This window comes from Anguilla anguilla, chromosome 5, assembly GCF_013347855.1.
Source record: "Anguilla anguilla isolate fAngAng1 chromosome 5, fAngAng1.pri, whole genome shotgun sequence".
NCBI classification, from domain to species: domain Eukaryota; kingdom Metazoa; phylum Chordata; class Actinopteri; order Anguilliformes; family Anguillidae; genus Anguilla; species Anguilla anguilla.
In genome coordinates, this window is record NC_049205.1 from 10,731,095 (window position 1) to 10,754,473 (window position 23,379).

Sequence of the window (23,379 nt, forward strand, 5' to 3'; positions counted from 1 at the left end):
AATATAGCCATGTGCAATCTACTATGACGTGACTTCATCCGCATTGCACTCATCAGTGTGCAAGACAAGATACTTCGCAAAGTTATCTTCTCAACGGAGGACCTAAAACATTGTCACCTTTTTCTTAAGTGGAGGGACTGTACTCGAGCAAACGTAAGCTCACAATTGTGAAATATTATTGAGGAGCGAGGTTGAATGTTTTTGTGCTTTCTTGGTTTTGAGTTACATACGCTACTCAATTCCCTACACTCAGTACCATGGAAATGGAATTATAAATGATGGCCACAGGAGACATTTGTCTTAGATATCCTATTTATTTTCACTGACCTAATATTTTATATTTGCGAACAAAAATACATGGATTATACCCAAGAGCAAATGTTGCATTGTGCAGCTGCATTTTGCACATACAGACAACAAAGTGTTTTTGAATTTGAAAAATGCGGTTTGTTATGTCAAGTCGGTCATGGATAGAAATGATTAACCTTGTGCTCAGGCCAGGTTAAGGCTGACATTGGGTTGGTTACTACTTTTAGACCTGTGCTCTTCTCTTTGGAAGAAAAAGATGCAAACCAAATGGAACAGGCTGGAAGTCTTTCTCATTTTCCCAGGAGCAGTCAACACCACTGTACCCGCTTAGTCCTAGTCAGGGTCGGGGGGGGGGGGGGGGGGGGGGGGGGGGGGGGGGGGTGCTGGAGCCTATCCCAGCGTGCATTGGGTAACAGGCGGAAATACACCCTGGAACCGTACTTACAAAATATACTAAATGATCTGGATGCTAGAAAAGCTGATTTAATTTGAATAATTCAAATCATTACTAGTTTAAAGTATGCAAATGTTGTGTTTCTTTCTTTCAGGGAATAGGCTGCTGGCAACAGGGAGTTCATCCACAAACATGCTACAAACATTTCCACATAAAGCTTCGGAGCACATTACCCTGGTAGAAAGGCCTTGACTTCTCTTGTTTATTGTAATTCTGTTAGCACCGTAGTCAGCTATTTATTTTTTAACTTCATTGGGAGTGCAAACAAATGTTAATTTTAAATAATAAAAAACACAGAACACACATGTTCTTGCACAGAGGCGTTTCGTATCCTGCCTGGACTCACAAGGGATACCAGAGTTCAGGAGTGCTGCACCAGCTCTTTACCATGAACCACGAAACAAGGCTAGACACAGCCTCAAGCTTCGAGCCATTACGTTACATTACAGGCATTTAGCAGACGCTCTTATCCAGAGCGACTTACACAACATTTACACTGCATCCATTTATACAGCTGGATATATACTGAAGCAATAAATGTTAAGTAGCTTGCTCAAAGGTACAACAGGAGTGTCCTACCTGGGATCTTTAGTCTACAAGACAACTTCCTTACCCATTGTACTACACAGCCATAGCAACATCATTAGGTGGAATGGGCATTCATATGTGGAGGAGAAAACATTGTGTTGGATCCTGCCAGGGTTTCTCAGATTAATGATACCTTAGTTGCTCTAAATGACACACACGGCTCAATGTGTACCAGCTGGCCCAGGTCTAATTGGCACAAACTACAGCTTATATATACTGTAGCATGGCCTATGCTGAATTAAATAGCCTCTTACTGCACAAACTATAGCGGGCTTTGCAAAGGTTTGGTAAAAAAAACCGAAGAAAAAAAACTGGTTTGTATTTAGAAAAATGTAATTTATTTTAAAGATTTTAAAAATGCATTTTAATACGGTTATATGCAGTCTCTGTAGAAGGGACACAGACATCTGGAAATTTGCATTTTAAATAAAGTTTGCTCTGCAATGCAATGACTTTATGGTGACTGCGTGCAGGAGATGGGAATTCACTGTGATAATTAGTCTACATCATTTCATTTGAAATTAATAACCAATTATGAAGTGTAATTGTTCAAATGCTTACATTGTCAACACACCTGTTTAAACCTTCAGTCATTTATGTGTTTGCATTTTAGCATGCCTGTTACAGCAGATGCTGAACTGCAAACTGTACATTTTTAGTAAGATGTATATGCCATGCAAATACAAAAATGTATGAAGGGTTTGTGAGGTCTGTTAGAGCTAATGTGTCCCATATTTTTTGTTCATACTTTAGCCTGGAGCAGTTTACATGTCTCGCAATGCATTAAAAATGTATTATGACATTGCATTTGAAAAGTTTTATTTGAATACAAAACTAAAATATTTACATACACATCCACATATAAAGAAAGGTCCAGCAGTAGGTATACAACTGGACCGTAGAATTTCAATTCGACCTAGATAGCATAAACCATTTTAGCACCGATCTAGGGAAGAGAGTGTCAATTGACATAGCTAACCGGCTACACAATGTCACTCTCATCATTTGGGGCGAGAGAGTAATGGTAATGGTAAGTCAAAGCTGCAGTATATAAATGTGAATTCAATGCATAAGACCTCAGGGTTGCTTCTCGAGCTACTCTGGCTTACACACTCCCCGGAAAATAATGACACAATTTAATGCTTGACAACAAAACTCTTCAGTGTGCAAGAATGATAAACATACAGCAATAAGCCCCCAACTGCTCCCCATTAATATAATATATGCAATAAATCTTACACCAACTGTGGGCATTTGGGATAAGAATTATTCGAGGCCTTAAAGCAGTCATTGGCAAAACAGGAATAATCAATAATATTTAATAAATTTGTTTGCATTTCTGGGTTATTTTCCAATGCAGGCCAATGTGAGCCGGAGAAACGAAGTCCGATTTGGTTGTAATTTACCGCTCAAAATAAAGAGACGGTATAGCGGAAAAAGGAAAACACGACAACATGGCCGCCTCCTGGGCCCACAGCATTCGGCTCATTAAACAGACACAAAGAGCACGGTAACATTTACACTGAAATTAAGTGGCATTAAAGCACTGCGACGTTTGCCCCAGCCCCCCAATCCCCCCATACCCCTCCCCCCCCCCCCCCGCCTCTAAATGCGAGCGCCGAGACGCCGCTCCCTCTCCGCCGCAGCGGTTTCATCGGCACACGTTAGGGGCGCGAGGCGTGAGTTGGGAGGAGTCCCGGTGGGACTCCGCCAACGTCCCCTCGGGCAAGGCGCCTCACCTCCGCGGCTAAATGGCGCACTGTTCCGTGGCACCGCCGCGAGCGCGGCGCGGCTGAGGCCCATTATGCGCCGGGGGGGTGACAGACGAGCGGGGGGCGCGCGCGCCGCTCGTTAAATTACGACCCGGATCCCCGCTCGGTCTCGGGCACCAGCGCTGCGTTAACTTTCCTTACGGTGTTAAACGACGTGTAAATAACCATAAGTATAGTAACAAGTAAATGGTTTCCTGAGCGAACTCGGCTGGTTAACACGACCTAATATTACATCCATGTGGCAAAAGCATTCCGGAAAATGCATGTTTACAAAACAAATAATTTGTATAATACATATAAATAGGTATAAATAAGCTTGAGGATAACAGCTAATAGCTATGTGTGTGTGTGTGTGCGTGTGTGAGAGAGAGAGATAGAGGGAAATAAAAAGTAAGAGATAGAGAGAGAGAGAAAAAAGAGTGAGAGTGAGAGAGCAAGAGAAAGTGGCAGAGAGAGGTAGAAAGAGAGAGCGAAAGAAAGTGCGATAGAGAGCAGTGAGAGAGAGAGAGAGAGAGAGGAGAGGAGAGGAGTGAGCGTGTCTCTCCGAGGATCTCAGTGTGTGCTCTGAATCGTCTGTTCTGTTCATTACGTCTCTCCTGTCACACTCACAGCAGACTGAGTGCCCCCCATTGCACTGCACTTTAACCCCCATTTGTCCCGAGCACAAAGTCAGGAACACAGAATTCCAGCACGTGTGTGGGCTGTGCATTCCTCACACCGCATCGGTGTCTGTAAAAGGGGGGCGCGGGGGAGGGCGAAAATGCCCAAGAGCCCCTAAAAGACAGAAGGCAAAGAAACGTCTTTATTGACGTTCCCATGTCAAATGTAAATGCTTTTTTTTTTTTTTTTTTTAAATGATCAAACGAGAAGCGCACTACTGTCTTCGTCTTATTCCGAGACTCAGCCATCTTTCTCTCTCGCCGGCCATATACAAGAAATACTGCTCTTGTATTAGTGGCACCGTCAGATTTATTGATGCTTCTCCTTCTGTCAGCCTCAAGCACTAAAAAGTGCCTACCCTGAATTTCACTGCTTTTCCCCCTCAGCGTCCGCTCACCAGGCGCTGTGCGCTACCCCCTAGTTAACTTTAAGAATATGGTAATTGAGCCTGTAATGTCGCTCCATATATTTTCCTTCTCGCTAGCCTCTCATCTGAACCAGTGACTTTCTTGCTTACGGTAGCTTTATATACAGCATGGCGGGCTTACACTGAGCAACGTGCTAAAGGCTAGGCTGTTGAATGGTGTTGCAAAAGCAACGGCAAGCCAACTACTGCATGATCAGAGATAGGCATTTCATCAGATAGTGAGTTGCCTAGCCCAGGGATAGGCTTCATCTAAATGTATCAGTAAAATGTATAAAACATTATGTGAAACCCTGAAACAATCTTTCGGTAAGATTGTGATGTAATGTGAACTTTAGTTCCTGTTGCGTCTTGCCCAGCGTTACATTAGCATAATGCTGTACCTACTGGTTTTCATCCCATACACCTTAACCCATAATTACTTTTTGTTCAGAATATTCCCATATTTTGTGCAATATCTAGAGAAATGTACATAACATCCATGCTATTAACTTACAGAGCCAGATATTGATGGGAGCAATAGGTCTTAAGAACATTACACAATGCCACTTCTGCTGATAATTCTGTTTGCAGGGACAATTGCATAACCTCGGTGTCAACGTAGCATAATGTACAGAAAATGTCATTATCGTACGTTTCTGTCTTCATCGACTCCGCATGGGGGATGCGCGCAGGGCCCTGCATGTAAATGAAAATGTATTTCAGCTGGAGGGGGACGCCGCGGGGGGCCTAGCGGACACGGCGGGGTAGTCCGCCGCCACCTCCGCCCCCGTCCGCGATCTGAACCCGTCCTGACACCGGCGGGTTTGAAACCGGGGTTCCTGACTCATGAAAGTGTACCGCACTTTCGGTTTGGGCTCTTTCCAGATAAGCCAAAGTGCGGCACCCCACGCTGGGATAGGGAGGGGAGGGGGCGGGGAGGGGAGGGGTCTCGGTGGTGATACTGGGCCTGGATCCCAGCAGGGGTTCCAGAAGTCTGATCTCAGACAGAGATACCTGTGGACACCTGGCCTTAATACACTGCAGTCAGTCTGCTGAGTGGGAGGGTGTCATTCCATGATAAGTACGCACACAGCCTACACAATGCTGCTGTAGGACTCGTACAGAACGTGCTGGAATTCAGACGCATGCACACACACACACACACACAGACAACACACACGCGCACACATAATCACACACGCATGCACACACACACACACACACAGACAACACACACGCGCACACGTAATCACACACGCATGCACGCACACATGCACACACACACGCACACGTACATACTGACATACACACGAATGCACGCACTGCACACACACACGCGCACACGCATGCACACACACACAGGTGCGCATGCACGCAGACACACCCTTCAATATGGGTACAGGGGGTTACCACAATCTGCCCAATGTTGCATGTGCATTCCGTAACCATTTTAAATGCTTGGGCCAATAGCTGAATACATATAATCTTATGTGGTACAAAGAGGTAGATGGCAGGTGGAAACGGAGCATAATTAGCCATGATGTCATCGAAAGAGGAGGGATTAGCCCACAGACTCCCTGATCTCACTGTGCAATAGGGACAGCTCTGATTGACAGGCACCTGCGCAAAGCTCAGCTGGTGTGCTACAGAGTGTACAGAAGTCTGTGCCGACTGCACTTCAGGAATCAGCAACCCCAAACTGACTGCGGACAGTACGGTACATCAATGGGGTTACATCCGTGTTTGGAACACGGCCACTGTGCGAAATACAAACGCATGCGTGCGCACATACACGTGCACACATGCATGCACATAGGCTCGGTTCATTCATCTTCCCAAATGCAGACCCTGGAGTGACAAAACAATCAATACTTTAGCGCTATGTCTCTTTAAATGGACAAAATAAATAAATAAATATACACATAAATATATGAATAAATAAAAGGATGTAATTGCTGAGGTCTCGCCTGACATACAGATCTACCCAGGCAGCATCGGTGGCATATTAATCAGCTGCTACGAATGAAACACAGCCAGAGGAAAGGAGACCGGGCTCAGTACAATACATATGATACTCAAAGCAAGCTACGGGACCTCTGAAAGCCAACGAGGCCAACTGTGACATCGGCACAATGTAATTAACCGTGCTCGGGCTGGAGCATCCAAACACTGTGAACAAACATTCGGATTTCCCACATGGACGTGCATCATATCATAAAATGCATTATGTACAATTACAAATGTGTTAATCCTATTTTTGCAACAAAATGTCACACTTACAGTACACGATACAGTGTTACCGCACAGTTCAATACTACTGGATGTCACATCTCCTACAGTGAATTGCATTTTTCCTGTGAATTAATTTAGTAAAAATCATATGATCATGTAACTGTAAAAACAGGTGGAATTCTACTTCGGAGGACTACATTTTTAAATCATGTGATGGTCTTGACATGAGATAGCATTACCTGTGATCCCTGTGGTATTAGCATGGAGGTTATAATGTCCATGAGTTACTTATTTAAATAGTTCAAGTACATTATTCTATTCCAGTATAACAAGTTACTGGTTTATTTCAAGGTATTTATATAGTGAACTATGCTCCATTATAAAACCTTTAAAGAAAGTCTCAACTGACACAAATTTTAATAGGGCTAACTTTTAAGCAGCCCTGTGTGTGCACGTGCGCGTGTATGTGTGTGTGTGTGCGTGAGAGAGAGAGAGACAGAGAGAGAGAGAGAGAGATACTTTGTCGCTATATCATCCTCATCTTCAGGTTCGTGATTTGAAGTAGAACATCTTCATCAATGTGTCAGTAAAGAGAAGGGTGTTAATGGGTTTTCTAATTTTACCTTCTCTGCAGCATGTATGGACAGCGCAAGTTCAATCTGGGATATCGTAGGTAGTAAGAACGGTTGTCTTGTACATAATAAATCATTTAAATTCACAGCGACAAAATCAATACTTCTGGAAAATTTTACAGATTTATTTATTTATTTTTTAGACAGAAGATTCCCTTTTTTGACTACATACCTGTACACATCTTCCCAGATTGCAATGTGCGGTCTTTCGAGTACTAACAGGTGGAAAAGGGTGAAAATGCATTGGGGATACCCATGCTAAGCTGACGAGAAAGTTGGAGAGAAGAATGAATTCATTTATCGGAGCTTAATAATTCTTATATCAGTGAACATACATATATGCTCCTGCTCTAAAACAATGAGGAATCAAAATATACTAAATATGAATGAGTAAAAATCCTTAACAGGAAGACAGAGGAACAGCTGGATACACGCCCGAGTGTGACCTACTGTATGAATTACTGTCCAGTTTTAAATAATTAGTAGCCAGTCAGTAGAAAAGATCTTCAATTATTCCTGTTATTCCTGCAGCTTAAAGCAATGCTCGGGCACCTTCCAAAATGTTGGTGAAAAATAAATAAGCAATTTTTTTCTCAAAGATTCTGCATGACAGATGCACTCATGTATAACTGCTGCAAAGCTGCACAAACAGTTGGTTCAGGTATAAAAGCTGCAAGCTGCAACAGGCTGCATGCAGCTGCAGCCGACCCACGGATTGACGTCTACAAGGGCTTACATAGCGGCTGATCAGTTCTGTTGTGTGCTAGGGGCTGCTCCACAGAACACGTTCTTTGAATCGTGCTGCTGACATAAGCCTATTAGCTGGAGAGATTCTGCGCTGTCCAGCGAGGCAGCGAGTGCCTGCTGGTATGGATGCTCTCCACCTGGCCTCAGAGACAGGAATTAAACTGTGCACCCCCCCCAACTGCACCCCCCCATCTGTACAAATGAGCTAATCAATTATTTAACAGTATTCTAAAATTGGTTTACTAATGATAGAAATACAATTTTACACTTTAAATAGCCTAAGTAATTATATGCAAAGTAATTTTAAAAACATAAATCGTATCGATCAAAATTATGAACATTTTTTGATGCTATTCAGTTCTGATGGTGCTAACATTAATGGAGAAACATTAACGGTATCCAAGCAAAGGTCCATGTTTTGTTTTGTTAATAACTGACCCTGTTTTGATGCGTTCTGAGCCTCCCATAACAGGTGTGACCTTTCACATCATTTGTATTCTTCTAGAGATCTATACAGGCATTATTCAATCTCCGCCATCTTCCAGTGCAGACACAGCAAGTTCTTCTGAGGAAGTGCATGCATTATTTTTAAACTGTTCTTTTCAGATACTCACTGCTGATCTCAACCATTTTCACCCCCACATCCATTTATTAAATTCTTCTGTCCTAATTTAACACGCAGACTGGACACACACACACACACACACACACACACACACACATTCACACACACACACACACAGACACACACACACACACACATTCACATGCGCACACGCACACAGACACACACACACATTCACATGCACACACACACACACACACACACACACACACACATTCACACACACATTCACATGCACACACACACACACACACACACACACACACACACATTCACATGCACACGCACACACACACACACATTCACACACACACACACACACACACACACACACACTATCATGTCAACATAGGGGCTCCAACCAAGAACCCCAACAAACCAGAGTTTCTGCACTCTCTCTGCTTCCCGTAATCCTCTTCCTGCAACTACTCCTGCCTGTTCTCACTGGCACGAGAAAAAAAAAGACTCAACTTACATTGCTCCCACCTCCAGACGCATCGGGATGAGGGTCTCCCTTCCTTTTGCTTCACTCCCAGAAACTGACACGTGCTCTCGCTTCCAATTACACAAACCCACCGAATGTCAATAGTTTCCTTTTCCCTCCAACCTCCTCCACATTATAAACCCTGACATCCTCCTCCTCTTCACCCTCTCCCTCCCTCCTTCCCTCGCTCTCACCCTCAATTCCGCTCTCCCCGCTCCCGCTGCTTCATAACCCCTCAGCCTTCAAAACGGGCTTCTGCTGCTCCTCTGAAAAGGAGAAGCGCTCTTCATCCTCCATCTGTTTGGCATTACCGCTGTGCCCCATCCTCGCCGTGTTCCCCTGACTTATTGCCTACTGCTCGGCCACCTCCTGGAGCCTGAGCCTCCCAGGCCTCTCAGCTGGGGGCTCCATGGAGACGGTCCTCCTCTCAGTTCCGGATGCCGTGCAGGCAAAGCGAGCGGCTCACAGTCATACCGCAGCATACCCCCTATGGCCACTAGACATGAAGGACCATACGACCATCACTGTGCTTGCTATTCCACCCACTACTATCAATGAGTAATGACATTTTTGGGCCAAAATTATCTGCCAATATCCCCCAAAATGTTTGTTTATACCACAGCAACAAACGCAACAAAGGCTAATAGGTTATTCCTTCCAATTTCATAAACATTGTGCAGTCCGTGTGCTGCCCAGTCAGTGTGCCCCCCAGTCCGTGCACTGCCTGGTCAGTGTGCCCCCCAGTCCGTGTGCTGCCCAGTCAGTGTGCCCCCCAGTCCGTGCACTGCCTGGTCAGTGTGCCCCCCAGTCTGTGCACTGCCTGGTCAGTGTGCCCCCCAGTCCGTGCACTGCCTGGTCAGTGTGCCCCCCAGTCTGTGCACTGCCTGGTCAGTGTGCCCCCCAGTCCGTGCACTGCCTGGTCAGTGTGCCCCCCAGTCAGTGTGCCCCCCAGTCCGTGCACTGCCCAGTCAGTGTGCCCCCCAGTCCGTGCACTGCCTGGTCAGTGTGCCCCCCAGTCTGTGCACTGCCTGGTCAGTGTGCCCCCCAGTCCGTGCACTGCCTGGTCAGTGTGCCCCCCAGTCCGTGCACTGCCCAGTCAGTGTGCCCCCCAGTCCGTGCACTGCCTGGTCAGTGTGCTGCTCAGTCAGTGTGCTGTGCAGTCAGCGTGCTGTTCAGTCAGTGTACTGGAGTGTGCTGTGCAGTCAGTGTGCTGCTCAGTCAGTGTGCTGTGCAGTCAGTGTGCTGCTCAGTCAGTGTGCTGGAGTGTGCTGTGCAGTCAGTGTGCTGCTCAGTCAGTGTGCCCCTCAGTCAGTGTGCTGGAGTGTGCTGTGCAGTCAGTGTGCTGCTCAGTCAGTGTGCTGGAGTGTGCTGTGCAGTCAGTATGCTGCTCAGTCAGTGTACTGGAGTGTGCTGTGCAGTCAGTGTGCTGCTCAGTCAGTGTGCTGCTCAGTCAGTGTGCTGTGCAGTCAGTGTGCTGCTCAGTCAGTGTGCTGTGCAGTCAGTGTGCTGCTCAGTCAGTGTGCTGGAGTGTGCTGTGCAGTCAGTGTGCTGCTCAGTCAGTGTGCTGGTAGACTGCGGGTGCCTGATCGACTCGTGGGCTTGCTCTTTTAGCTGATGAGGTGGGCAGAGTCCTGCAGACCGGCACCCCCGTGTCCCGGTCGATGCTGTTCCCAATTATAAGCCGTCCCGCAGGGCTGCTGAACTACAGCCAGCACCGGCTCACTCCCCACTCAGTCCTGCATGGAGCGACGCGACACTGCACTGTGCACGACTGCCTTAGCTGGATGCACCACCCCACAAGCCTTCTGTCCCTCTAACACCAGACCAACCTCAGCCTAATAAACTCCACACATTCGTTTTGTGAAAAAAATGCAAACATGAAAAAAATGTATCTTAAATATATTTTTTTTTTTCCTGCTGGACCATATCCTCATTTTAAGAATGTCATTTTGGAAAGATATTATATAACACACAATACAATCAAGCCAGCACACAAAAACACACGCCTATTGATTTAAGATGGTGGCAAAAACCTTATGCAGGCATAACACTTCAATTTGGTTGTCATTTATTTCTTTAATCTAATTAGAGCTGACAGGACACAGCCTGTTTAAGAAGAGATTATGTACTGTACTTGCTTACTCTGCAGGGGAAATAAGTGATTCAATTATTACTCTGTACTTCCAAACAGACTGATAGCTCAGCATGTTTTACAAATTGTATTTTAAACACACGTATATACCTATATATAGATTTAAATCTCACACACACACACACACAAGCTGGCATGCACACACATACAGTTTAAAAGCATTAAATATTAAACCCTGATTCAGAGCTACATTCTAAATGCAGCCAGTATGTCTTCAGCTCACATTAAATAGTTTTTTTATTTACTCATATTTTTACCATTTCACAGACATAGTCTTGTTTGCCTGTACATTAAATCAATGCCCACTCCACCATTCTGGACTGCCTGACCTCAGACTCATTCGGAGAGCCAAAGGACTTACTGACCCACGTCACGCCAGTCATACATATGCATGTGCATTATCATACATATCCAAGTCAGAGAGTCAGGCGTGTGTTTACATGTAATGCCCAAAAGAAAAATACTCATATCATAAGGAAATCTGTTTATGATTGTCTACCAACATGCCAAATTTACTGCACACACTTGTCCATAGATACGATGTTTCTGACCATGAGCTCGGACCAACTGTAGGTTTGGGGGTATGGCAATGCAGTCACTCCACGAATCAATGGACCGGTTCACATTTGAAAATGTAATTATTTCACCTGCGACTTTATTTCACGTTTAAAGGCACGCCGTTAATACATAATTCACGCTTTTTTTAAAATGACCGCATCAAGAAAACAACGCTGGCCCGCCCCGCTTTTTAAGCGCGTACGGAGGAGCGGGGACGGCGTTCGGGCCCAGATGCGGGCGCTGATTATGAATTCAGCTGCAGGCTCGCTGATCAAGCGGCCTGTTTCCCGTCAGCAGGAGGCCAGAAGCCCTCGCCGCGGAAAGGGGTGGACATAATGCAAACAAATCAATTTTGTCATGATGGGATAAAGACATGCCTTCCGCCCGCGCGCGAGACGGTTGTCGGCCGCTGAAAATCCATCTAATTGCGCTGTTGTGTCTGACTGAAATTGCACGGTAACGGCGGATGGATTTAAACGAAAATGGCGGGGATTTTTTTTTTGGCCCTCCGTTCCGTCCGTTCAAATTCATTAGACGGGTCTCGGCCGAGGGAGTTCTGTCGGAACGCGCCGCGCGGGGTTGTTTAACTTTAACGCCGAAAGGGTTTCTCGCATCACTGCCAATGGGCGGAGGTGAAAACCGCTTCCACGGCATTGAGAATCCCACATCGCGTGTACAACACACCAGCGTTTCTTTAGGTACAATATTAGTGCAGCAATTCCGCAAGGGAAAAATAAACAAAAGGAGGATTGCGCGTTATAAAACTGGCTATACTAAATCACACTGTGATTCGTTAACTTCACGTGAATAAAGAGTATACAGGAACCTATGTGAGAAGGGAATTCCCAGAATGTGTTCCAACGATGTGCTCGTTCTCTGAAATGTCAAACTCACAAGCCACTCCAAGCACAGTAAGCGAGCTGTGTCAATAGCTCCCAAAACACAAATTAGGAATTAAAGCTAACTTTTGGCAGCAAAGGTCTATTCTATTGAGTGCATGCAATAAAGCAAAGACTGACCAATCTCACATTCATTGCCATAGGATAACGTTTAATCTATTTTCTGAAGGGATCTTCATGGTGGGGGACTATTTCCACAGACAAATACGCAATAGAAGCACTTGCTAGAGATTGCGGAGGGGATTGATAATTCTCAAAGAACATAAGCTAACCCAGCAGGGAAATGGGAAAGGGAGAGGTGACCTAAATTACTAATACTGTACAGGAGAATTAAATGCAAGATATGTGAACGTGACCAGCGGAAGCTTCCGGAAAGCCACGCCACCCAGTCCTCAGGTTTTGCTTTGCACTGAAATCCAAAGATGGTCAATCCATCTCTGCATGCCTAGCTGCTGATCCTTTGGTTAGATAAGGAATCAAGCGTGAACTCACAACATAGCCTAGGAGCTAGCTTATCTTCAATATCTGCCAGTTTTCAAAATAAATAAATAAATAAATAAATAAAATGAACAGCTATTTGAGAGGCTTAAATAATGAGTATGTGACATTTAAAAAATGAAATTAGGTAGGGTTGCAGTTCATTTAAGTGCTCTGTAGGTGGTGACATTGTGCACCATTCCTATTCCTGCACGGTGCATACAAAATAGTTTTTATTTTGACGGTTCCAAAAGAATAACACAACCATAGCAAGAACAGCCAAGCGGCGGCAACCCCCAGTTTGAGAACCGCTGAAAAAAGAGTAAAACTTGAGATAATAATAATAATAATAATAATAATAATAATAATAATAATAATAACCATCATCATGCAGAAATTAGGAGTATTATCAATTACAAAACACAGATTTGTTTGCGGAAATATACTGTACAACACATAAGAACTAGGCACCATGTACGCTGTTCAAACAAAAAAAATCCAATGATCAATAAACAAAACTTTACTTTCTAATGATGTGGTTCTCCGTCTTTGTGTGTGTAAGTGTGTGTGTGTGTGTGTGTGTGTGTGTGTGTGCGTCGTGTGTGTTTGTGTGCGTGTTCGTGTGTACGTGAGCGTATGTGTGTGTGCAAGGGTAAATAAACCCTTACAGGTGCTGTAAAGACAAGGCAAGGCTCTTGTCTCTAACTGGCAATCAGTCTGACACTGTTCAACAGAGGTAAGGCTGCGCGTCACATGACCTGCATTCCCGCACAGCCCTCTCTGGTTCTTTCCCCCAGCCGTAATGCGTAAAGTTTCAATACAGCTCTGTGAGTTGTGGCCTCACGGTGCAACTGGAGAATCTCTGTACATTGCGCATGAAATTTAACCGCGCCTGAGGCACGCGTCTTTCCTTTGTGCAGTGACACGGAATGGACGGGGGCACCGCCATTTTGGATTTGGAATGCGTTCCAATGGAGCCTGACCGTCCAAAGAGGCATTAAAAAAAATACCCTCCTGCAGCTGACTTCCACGTTGTCATCGGCAACAGTTAAAGCTATGGCAGCAGGTTGGATGCTAGTATAATAAGAGCCAAGACACTGTGGTGAGAACAGAGATGCGCTTCTGGACTACGAACACACAAACAAAAAAAAGCACTAGATTCATGCTTGCTCAACGTTTCCCCGACGCTTCACGGGTCAGCTGCCATATTTCTAATTAGCCTACCAAGAAGCATGGCCCTGGGAACTGAAAAAAATGCAAGGAGAACAAATTGGGGTGATGCTTTTGCAGTTCTCCAGTGTCCAGGGGTCATATGTCAACCGGCTAGGGATGCATCATCAAAACAGCATACGAGGAAGCAACAGCCTACTGTTGATATAATGAAATCTCTTGATCTGAACATGATTGTATGGAGTTCCATTCCAGAAAGCTACGTGAGGCGGCATCACAACATCTATTTGCTTTGCAGATGCCGTAATCCAGGACGATTTATAGGGGCTCAGAGATTCGCATTTTGCGCGCATTGTTTATAGCTACGGCAAAAGAAAGTAAAGCAAAGAAACTTGCTACAAAAAAATTGTTTTTAGAAAAATATATGGCTACATTTTGGTGTATGAGGTACGATGTTTATGCGATATTTAAGGTCACCCGCATGATGTGGCTGAAGAAAAATGAATACACGAGTGCATGCATGAGTACAAAAGAGAATCTTTATGGATGAATGCTATTGAATTCACACAAAACTCCTCAAGTATTTGGTATTTTGCTAAATGGACACTGTGCACTAAATTATATTATTTTCCAAGAGTTTCAAGGTAGGGCTACGTCCTTGTCAAAGTACAGCCAAACATTATAAGCGGAGAACTTTTAACATCTTCTTTTTAGCACGTACTTTTGCCGGGTAGAGAAGAAAAGAAAATGGAAGCAGCAGTGTAAAGTGGCATGATGGAAGGTAGCGACCGCGGCATACAGCGTGGCGTCGAGCCCGGCGGCATCTTGGATTCCGTCGCCGCGCTCACGTTCGGCTGACGGGAGTTTAAAACGTCGTCTCAGGCCTGACGCCGACCTTTCTCTCTAAGGACGAGCGCGAAATGCGCCCCAGGCCGCTATGAAACTGACGGAACATGTCACAGTTGGACACTGTTGGCATTTCCAGTTTTTTTTATTTTTATATATATATAATTTTTTTTTTCTCAACCTGTACATAATATCTGTCCATCTGCATTTCCAGCAGAAAGGACAGAGCAGGTGAGGCGTCTCGCGCGAGCTCCCCGGTGGGACAGATTTGTCAATACCGGGTGCGTGCCGTGTGTCATCGGACGAGGATGGAATGGCTCATTGCCGCACGCGGAGGGTAATCCGCAAACCAGCGTGGAGCGGCCGGCCCGCTGCGAGGAGAACGCTATCTCATCTCACTTGGGCAAAATTGGAGCCATCGGGTATGAAATCTGGAAAATGGCGTTCCGTGAGGTTTGTTTGAGCAAAAGCGGGCAAAGGCCACCCCCCCCCCCCCCCCAACCCCCTCCTGTTATGCTGCAGGCAGCGTGCTACCACTGCTAAATTCAGCGTTTTTGGATCTGGCAACGTTTGTCATGAGAGCGTGCATGAATCACAATAAATCACACACGGAGGGGTCAATTCAATTTAAAAAAGCTGAAGCTTTTTCAAACGGACAGCCCCGTTGCTTTCTCCCCCATGCAGATTTGTCAGGCATTGTACCCACTGCTCCCAGCTTAAGTACCATAGAATTTGCACTCCTTTCCAGTTCACGGACTGCTCTACCTTTTTTTTTTGAGGCAGACCTTGCACTTTCCCATTGAATCTCTACCTGCATAACGGACGATTTCACGGAAGTGACATTCGCATTCAAAACGACTAATGAAATGCCACGGTGAACAGCGAGCGTGAACATGCTTCAGCGCGGAGGGAGTGTAGACCACGCGTCAGGGTTTAACACCGCAAACCCGAACTCGCCACACAAACTTTTCTCGAATTCGGTGACTTAATCGTGATTTGTGGGGACTGTGACATTTTTGTGCTATTTGGTGTAATCCATTTTTACAAGGGATTAGGTATACATCAGAACCATATTAATAAAAAATATTCATGTTTTGCCACCACTGTAGGCATGCACAGAATCAAAACAGGACAAATGGAAGGGCAGGCAGGCCGACAGTGATGAAAAATGCATCTGAGACGATGCGGCTGTGCTACTGAATGTGTTTACGCAGAGCTGCTGATTGAAAGGGATTACCGCGGTTTAACGAAAAACAAGCATAAAATACATTTTATTAAAATTTAGATCAACAATTAAAAAGCTAAGTACACACAGCACCCACGCACAGCAGGCATTAAATGCGTAATAGCTGTTCCGTTTTTTTTTTTTTGTTTTGTTTTTTTTGGTTGGTTTTTACTAAGCGAAGTACATTCAGCTCATTTGTTTTTGATGTGGTCAGCTGACTCAAATTGCCATTTGTAGCTGGGGTATAATAACGCGAGTGGAGGCACACTCGGGGGACGGGGTGCCCGGCAACGCAAACTGAGTGACATTAAAAAAGGAAGCAAAACAAACTGCAGGGACGCGGGTGCCCCAGCTGCGCTGGTCATTTGAATCGCATTTACTCCCACGAGAGGAAAACGCAAAGGTAAGCACCTCTCCAGGGAGACCGCTGCTTCAAATTGGTCCAGATTAGGTCCTTACCGAACCCTTTTTTTTTCTGTGCACAACCGCGGTCTGGAATCAGGGTAATACAACCATGTCATTTTGCACTGTGAGTATTTTTTTTTTTTAACATAATAAGAAAATGAAACATTTGCTGCACGATGAAGAACAGGAAAAAAAGCAGCATGAAAAGCTACCTTCATCATTTTCTCTACACAAATGGAGATGAGGAGATATAATGACTTTAATGGCTAAAGGGATTTGGTTAGGTATGGTTAGGTCATCAGGACCTAAAACAACAAGGAATGGTTTCTGTGAAAACTGCCTGGCTGGAGTTCTCTTGTGCACTTTCAGATACCCTGGTATTGCACAGAGCAAAGCCTTACTCCGTATAATGAAACTTTACTTGAAAACAGATAATGAAATTACTGGCTGTAAATCTAAAGCAGTGTCAAGGTTCCATTTGAAAAGAGTTATGAACAATGAAGACTAGACGCCGGATTGCATGCATGACAGATACATTTGCCACACTGGGGCTAAAAGTAAGGATTCAATCCACCTACCGCAAACCTTCAAGCTGCCATGATACCTAAAAAATAAAAACAAAAAATAAATTAAGGGGGTGTTATTTTGTTACATATACAAATTTTACATTGTCTTTGACCTGAAAAGATGCAACAATATCTGTAAATATGTATATTTATTTGTCTATTGATTAAACATTAAAAGCATGGTTTAAATATTCATTTTTAAAACATTGTTACAAAACAGAAACCAAATTCAGTTCATATAATTCACTTGATAGGCACAGCTGACAGTCAATAACACTGGGGCACTTGTTACATATTCATGTCAAAAGCCATTATCAAATGAAAAGAGGCGATTTAGGCAGTCTATTTTTTGAATCATCGAGTTCAATATCAAGTGTGCCCTCAAACCGCACACACCAATTCACATATTTTACCCGTATCTCTGTGAAATAATGCACATAGTTCAGTAAGTGTAAATCTATATCCAAATGGTGCACACACAAATCTGCGGTGTTCAACGCTCACTCCCCTTCTGAATAGGACGGACAACCACATCACATACACATGGTTTCCTGCCAGGAAAGACATTGGGTTCATTCCAATTTATCATTTTATCTATGCAAATCTCCTCGGCCCTCATGTGACCTGGAAATCGATCAACGTTCACCGCGTTTTAAGGTCATTCCAACCCATTAAAAACCTCTTGGAGGAGCGAGGAGGCTTCCAGAGGAGACTTCAACAAGCACACACTTCTTTCGGGATGCGTGACGTATAAATGATCCACCTGTAGATCCACCTCTCTGCATCTGGCACGTCTGTAATTACCGTGGCTTCAAACATACACTTGAATGAGCAAGGATGTTTCAATTTCCTAATACGTGTTGCCTCGATCCCTCCGTCCTCATATCTCATTCTTGCATCTCTTCCCTGCGTCCTCCGCTGGGAGGAGCTAAGGAGCGAGGAGTGAAAACAAGCGACTGGAACTAACTCACGCATGAATGCAGCTCGGTCGTAGGCTACCGCGAAATACACGCACATTTTCACTTGCATTAAGAGAGGCGCGTTGTGTGGGGCGAGAACCTTGCCTCCACGGCTTTGAACGATGGAGGCATCGATAAACCCTGAGGGCGATCTTCGTCTCCACTGTACTTCGGCCCACACCATCACCTCTCCACCCCCGAACCCGGCCACTTCCGCCATGCCGACACCCACTCCCACTGAGAGTCGACGAACTCTGACTTGTCACCGAACGCCAGCTGTGTTTACGCCAGATCCTTTTTAGCAACATCCGCCGCTCCCCAGGCTTGTTAGCGCTCGGCCAGCATAGCAACGGTAGGTACCCCTGTGCCTTCGACCCGGTGACCTGGCCTTTCTGTCAAAGTGCCGGTCGGGGCTTTGCGATGACCCCCGCAGCATTTCGACGCTCGGGAAGATGCCAATCTCCTAAATGCCCAAATTGTAATAACGGGGGTGTTGGCGACGAGCAGGTGCCCCCGGCTGTCGTTAGGCGGGAGTCGGTCCGTGACCGCGGAAGGGATACTGCCAACTGGCACGCGCCGCGGCGTCTGGAGGTCCCGAAAACTGGCAACCCTGCCCTCGGAATCTCAGCGGCCGCTTCCCTGTCTCTCTGTGGCGGTCGCGGTATTTTGTTTCAGCCGTAATTAATTCAGGCTGTCTTTGGCTCTCTGCGGCCGCAGTCGCACGTACGGAAACGGCCGAGAAACGGCTGGGGCCGCGTCCGCGATTTAACGTCTGGAATACCGCGCCACCAAATGTACGGCAGAGCGATACAAAGAGGCAAATGAGAGTTTTTCATGGTTGGATAAATACTACAATAATAATAATAATAATAATAATAATAATAATAATAATAATAATAATACACGTGGGAAATTAAAGCAAAAATGTCCTTTTTATGTTTCTCAATACACACGCGTCGTTGGACATATAAAATAGCATACGTAACTTTTAACTTTATGTTTCTAATTTATTTATTTTTTTGATAAACAAATGAAACATAAAACATTATTTGACAGATTTACAAAAAAAAAATGTAAGGCAGCTGGCAAGTAAATCAAATCAGAAATTCATGACAATGAACAGTACTCTGCTAAAAGCACTCTATCGACCTTATATTACAACGCAATTTAAAATGTTATTTTCTTTTTAGGGATCGCTCAGTGCAAAAGACATTAGCAAAGTTTTTTAAGAGTGAACCAAATAGCAAAACAGTTACTGCAGGGCGGCTTTTTATCTGTAAAACAGAGATACTTCATTAACATGTAAATTCACCTGAAATGTGTGATGGTAACAAAAGCAGTCTAAGTACAAAGCATTTTTGTCACAAACTTTGACTAACAAATTTATGCAAATGCATTTTGCCTGAAAACAGCCAAATATTCCTTTGGAAAAGTACATGTTTTTCTCTCGTCACCTATTAAATGGAAATGGAAACACCCGTCTCATCGCTTTCTTCATTTTAAAATGACTCACTGTGCGTCTGCATCACCATATGTCACTCTATCTATTATCCAACTTTAAAAAATTCTCAGAAAATTCTAAAAAAAAAAAAAAAAGTAAAACTATTGCTTATTGAGGAAATATGGTTTGTGGAGAGTGAGGACAAAACTATCTTCAAACCGTGTGGAGGAATAAACTTCCTCACCATCGCATTGCTCATGTAGTCTCGAATCGTACTGATCGGAACTGGCACGTTCACAGAGTACAAGGTGTTCCTGGTTACAGGCTAGAGTGCTGTGAGTATACACTAGTCATTAAGGATAAAGCAAGCCATCAGGATACACTGGGCATGTGAGAATATCACATGTGATTTTTCCCCCCCTCCTCAGAGTGTCCGTCGTCACGTTTCTGAACGCACAAGACAGCTGCAGATCTTTAGTGCAGCACAATTACCTGGGTTTCCTGGCAAGGTCCAGTGATTATTTCTTATCAACATGCCTAGATGTTCAGCAGTACAGCCGCAGCTGTGTAATCATTGCAAACTATAGAACCTGTTTTACGAATCGTTCGCCAGAAAGTATGCACGGCAGATTTCTCCTGTTTTGTTTATGTCCCCGTATAATTAAGGAGCTACCTCCGGCCTCTCGATTAATGCAAAGCGTGCATTGCCCTGCAGCTAGGTAGCGGTCTTCTGTTCCCCGTCAGCCAGGTGACCTCTACTGACACCGTTACTTCCTGTTTGTTGACGAAACGTGTTCCTGCCGGACACTGTACATAAAGGTTTGACCATCGACCATTACAGTGTTGAATGTATCTTTCCAATATCTACTGAGCTACTCATTCAGACGAGGCATTTTATTTCATTTTTTTAATATAAATGGGCTGCCTAGATTAAATATGACAGCAGAAAACAATAATTGAGGAAGAAGCGCTGTTGTCATCGTTACTGAGTTGATGGTTAAATTCTCTCAATGTCTTTGAAAGACCTTCATCACTGCACAAATGTCATTGAACATATTGTGAGTGAGCTATGCGGTCTCATCCTTGATATTTGCCTGTTCTACAAAATGCCAATGCTCACAACATTTCGATTTTTTCCCCGTTCTCAAGATTTGATTTGTCAGAAATTCAGGTGAGAGAGATGTAGCGAGCTCTTTATATCCAGCTGAACTGTAGACACAAAGATATATGCCTGCACAGTTCTGAAATGACAAATGAAGGCCGTGTATTGTCCCGCATGAACAGAACACAATAAGCATCAACGTTATGGATGAACTTTGCCAAAATGCACCATGTAAACATGCTTATATCTACAGGTACCACAGTAAATCTAATGTAAATTTTTGTAGACAACTAAAGCATTCCATTTAAAATATTTTTGCCATTCAATTTGGTGCAGTGATGACGTTAGGGACCATGTTCACTACAGTTCGTATCACAGAATTGTGTTTGACCACATTTTCTCCCTTCTTCTAATTTATTCATTTATTTTTTTTTACGTTGTCATTAACCACCCCGGCATGTCAGTTTCACCACTGTGGATACCACGACGCTCAGATGAATGCAATAAGAAATCAATTGCGAGAAGCAGCAAGGTGATGATGTGGCATTTAGCTAAGTGTTAAAACACTACGGCTCTGTTTGATTGCCGCCGAGTGCGAGGGAATTCACACGCGACGGCAATCGATGAATAAACGCCGCGCTGTTTTAACGAGAGCCTAGGGTGGCAGTACAACGAAACTCGGGGAAAGCGTTTTGTTGGACGTATCAAATGTTTACAGATCGGCTCAGTCTTCATTTGAAAACTAAAGCAGGGTATGGATTTGCATTTAGACAGCACTTCCCATCCCGAAGGATCAAAAAAACTCAGTCTTGTGTTGGAAGGGGGTCAAATCCCCTCGATCGCAAACAATCTGCAGCACTATTTCATCTAAACGTGTAGTAAAGAATGCAATCTAAAACACAACGAGTATACATTCCGCTATGTCTAAATATGCATCGTATATACAATATTAATGAGACCATCAAGTATGCACAAGGCATACACTGTACTGTAGAATGTATTCTAAATACACACACACACACACACACACACACACACAGACATGTACACACAGAGATGCATGCAAACATAGACGCATGCCCACACAGACCCACGCAGAGATACACACACAGACTCACGGAATCACATGCACTCGCACACAGACACGCGTTCTCTCGTTCTCTCACTCACTCGGTCACTCACTCACTCGCTCGCTCACGCGACTCTTGGCGGCATTCAGAACTGCCACGGTACGGATTTGATTCAGGAAAGTGCGCTACATCCATAATGAGAGTCAGCGCTCTAGCCAGAGGCAGCACCCAGGAGCCCCTTTCATCACTACGCCTTTGTCATCATGCACTCCTCCACCGCCAGATCTTCAGGTACGGTCGCCATCAGTGCGTCCGGCTGCCGTCAGTGCGCTGGCCCGGGGTATGACAGCAGCGCCTCTGCTTGTGCACCGGGGCACACCACAACTCATGAACCGGCCCGCGATGAATTACAGAAATCCTTCCCGTTGTCGAGGGTAGTTCACTGCTCCGCAGTTATACGTGTGGTGTAGGTACCTCCCCAAAAATAAATAAATAAATAAATAAAGATTCCTCAGATGCTTAATGATAGGTGAATGAAGCAGAGCTGGCCAAATAATTTTCACTACATACCATGAATAATGTGAAATGGTTTTTTTTAAATAAATATAAAACATTGGGTATATCAAAGCCTTAAGGTGCATTAAGGTGCTAGTACATACAATATACAACAACACTGTTGCTTGGGGTTTGTTGTCGGTGAAACTGGGGATTACTCGGATCCGAACGGATCAGACTGACAGGTGTGTTTGTCTTGTCTTGTTTTGTTTGTATGGTTTAAACTACGCTTCTGCACAGCAGGGCTCCGACTCTCTATAAATAGTGAAGTACCGAGGGCCAGATATACCAGGCAAACAGGCCCAGCACAAAAAAAAAACATTTACTTTACAGCAGCTATGTTGCAGACACACATACAAACACATTAATGGCCAATTTCCTAAGACTGGTTCTAATTAGGCACAATTTTGCGGTTGAAGACACCCATAAAAAGGCCTAGAAACAATGCGGCACGCTTACACACCCACATTTCGAGGTGCTAATAAACGATACGGAGCAACCAGGCAGAAGTAGCAAGGCAACGGCAGGAAAAATAAAACTTAAATTTACAGATCAGGAAACAGGGCGTGAAGGTCAACAAGATAGTGTCACCGGCCGTATTGCAGCAATTTTAAGTGTCATCACAAACAAAATAAATTTATTAGGCAGAACAAAATGAAGAGTAGATGTTATACAGAAAAGATGGGATGATGTTAGGCAGCATACAAAAGAAACTTTCCTATGATATAATGCCAGCTGAAGACACAGGGGTTGGCCCAGCTAAAGAAATAATGTTAAAATAATAGAACAACAGATGGAACAATTCCTGCAACAGGAGCGAGTCGTGGGGGTGAACGGAAGACACCGGAGTTCTTGATATCCTCATGCAAAGACGAGAGTCACAAGTCACACTTTAGGAAATTAGACAGAATACTTACTTTGCCTAATTTACAAAATCTCCACCCTGTTTAACACATTCACGCCTAGGTGTGTCAAGCACTTCTAACAATGCAGATTCAAAGTTTCTAAGATCTGATACGTGTGTGGGTGTGTGTGTGTGTTCTGT

At 44.4% G+C, this 23,379-nt stretch overlaps 1 pseudogene; it reads right to left on the reverse strand.

Annotated features, from left to right (window-relative positions):
* LOC118227517 overlaps window positions 1-23,379 on the reverse strand; it is a 516,632-nt pseudogene that overhangs the window by 473,557 nt on the left and 19,696 nt on the right.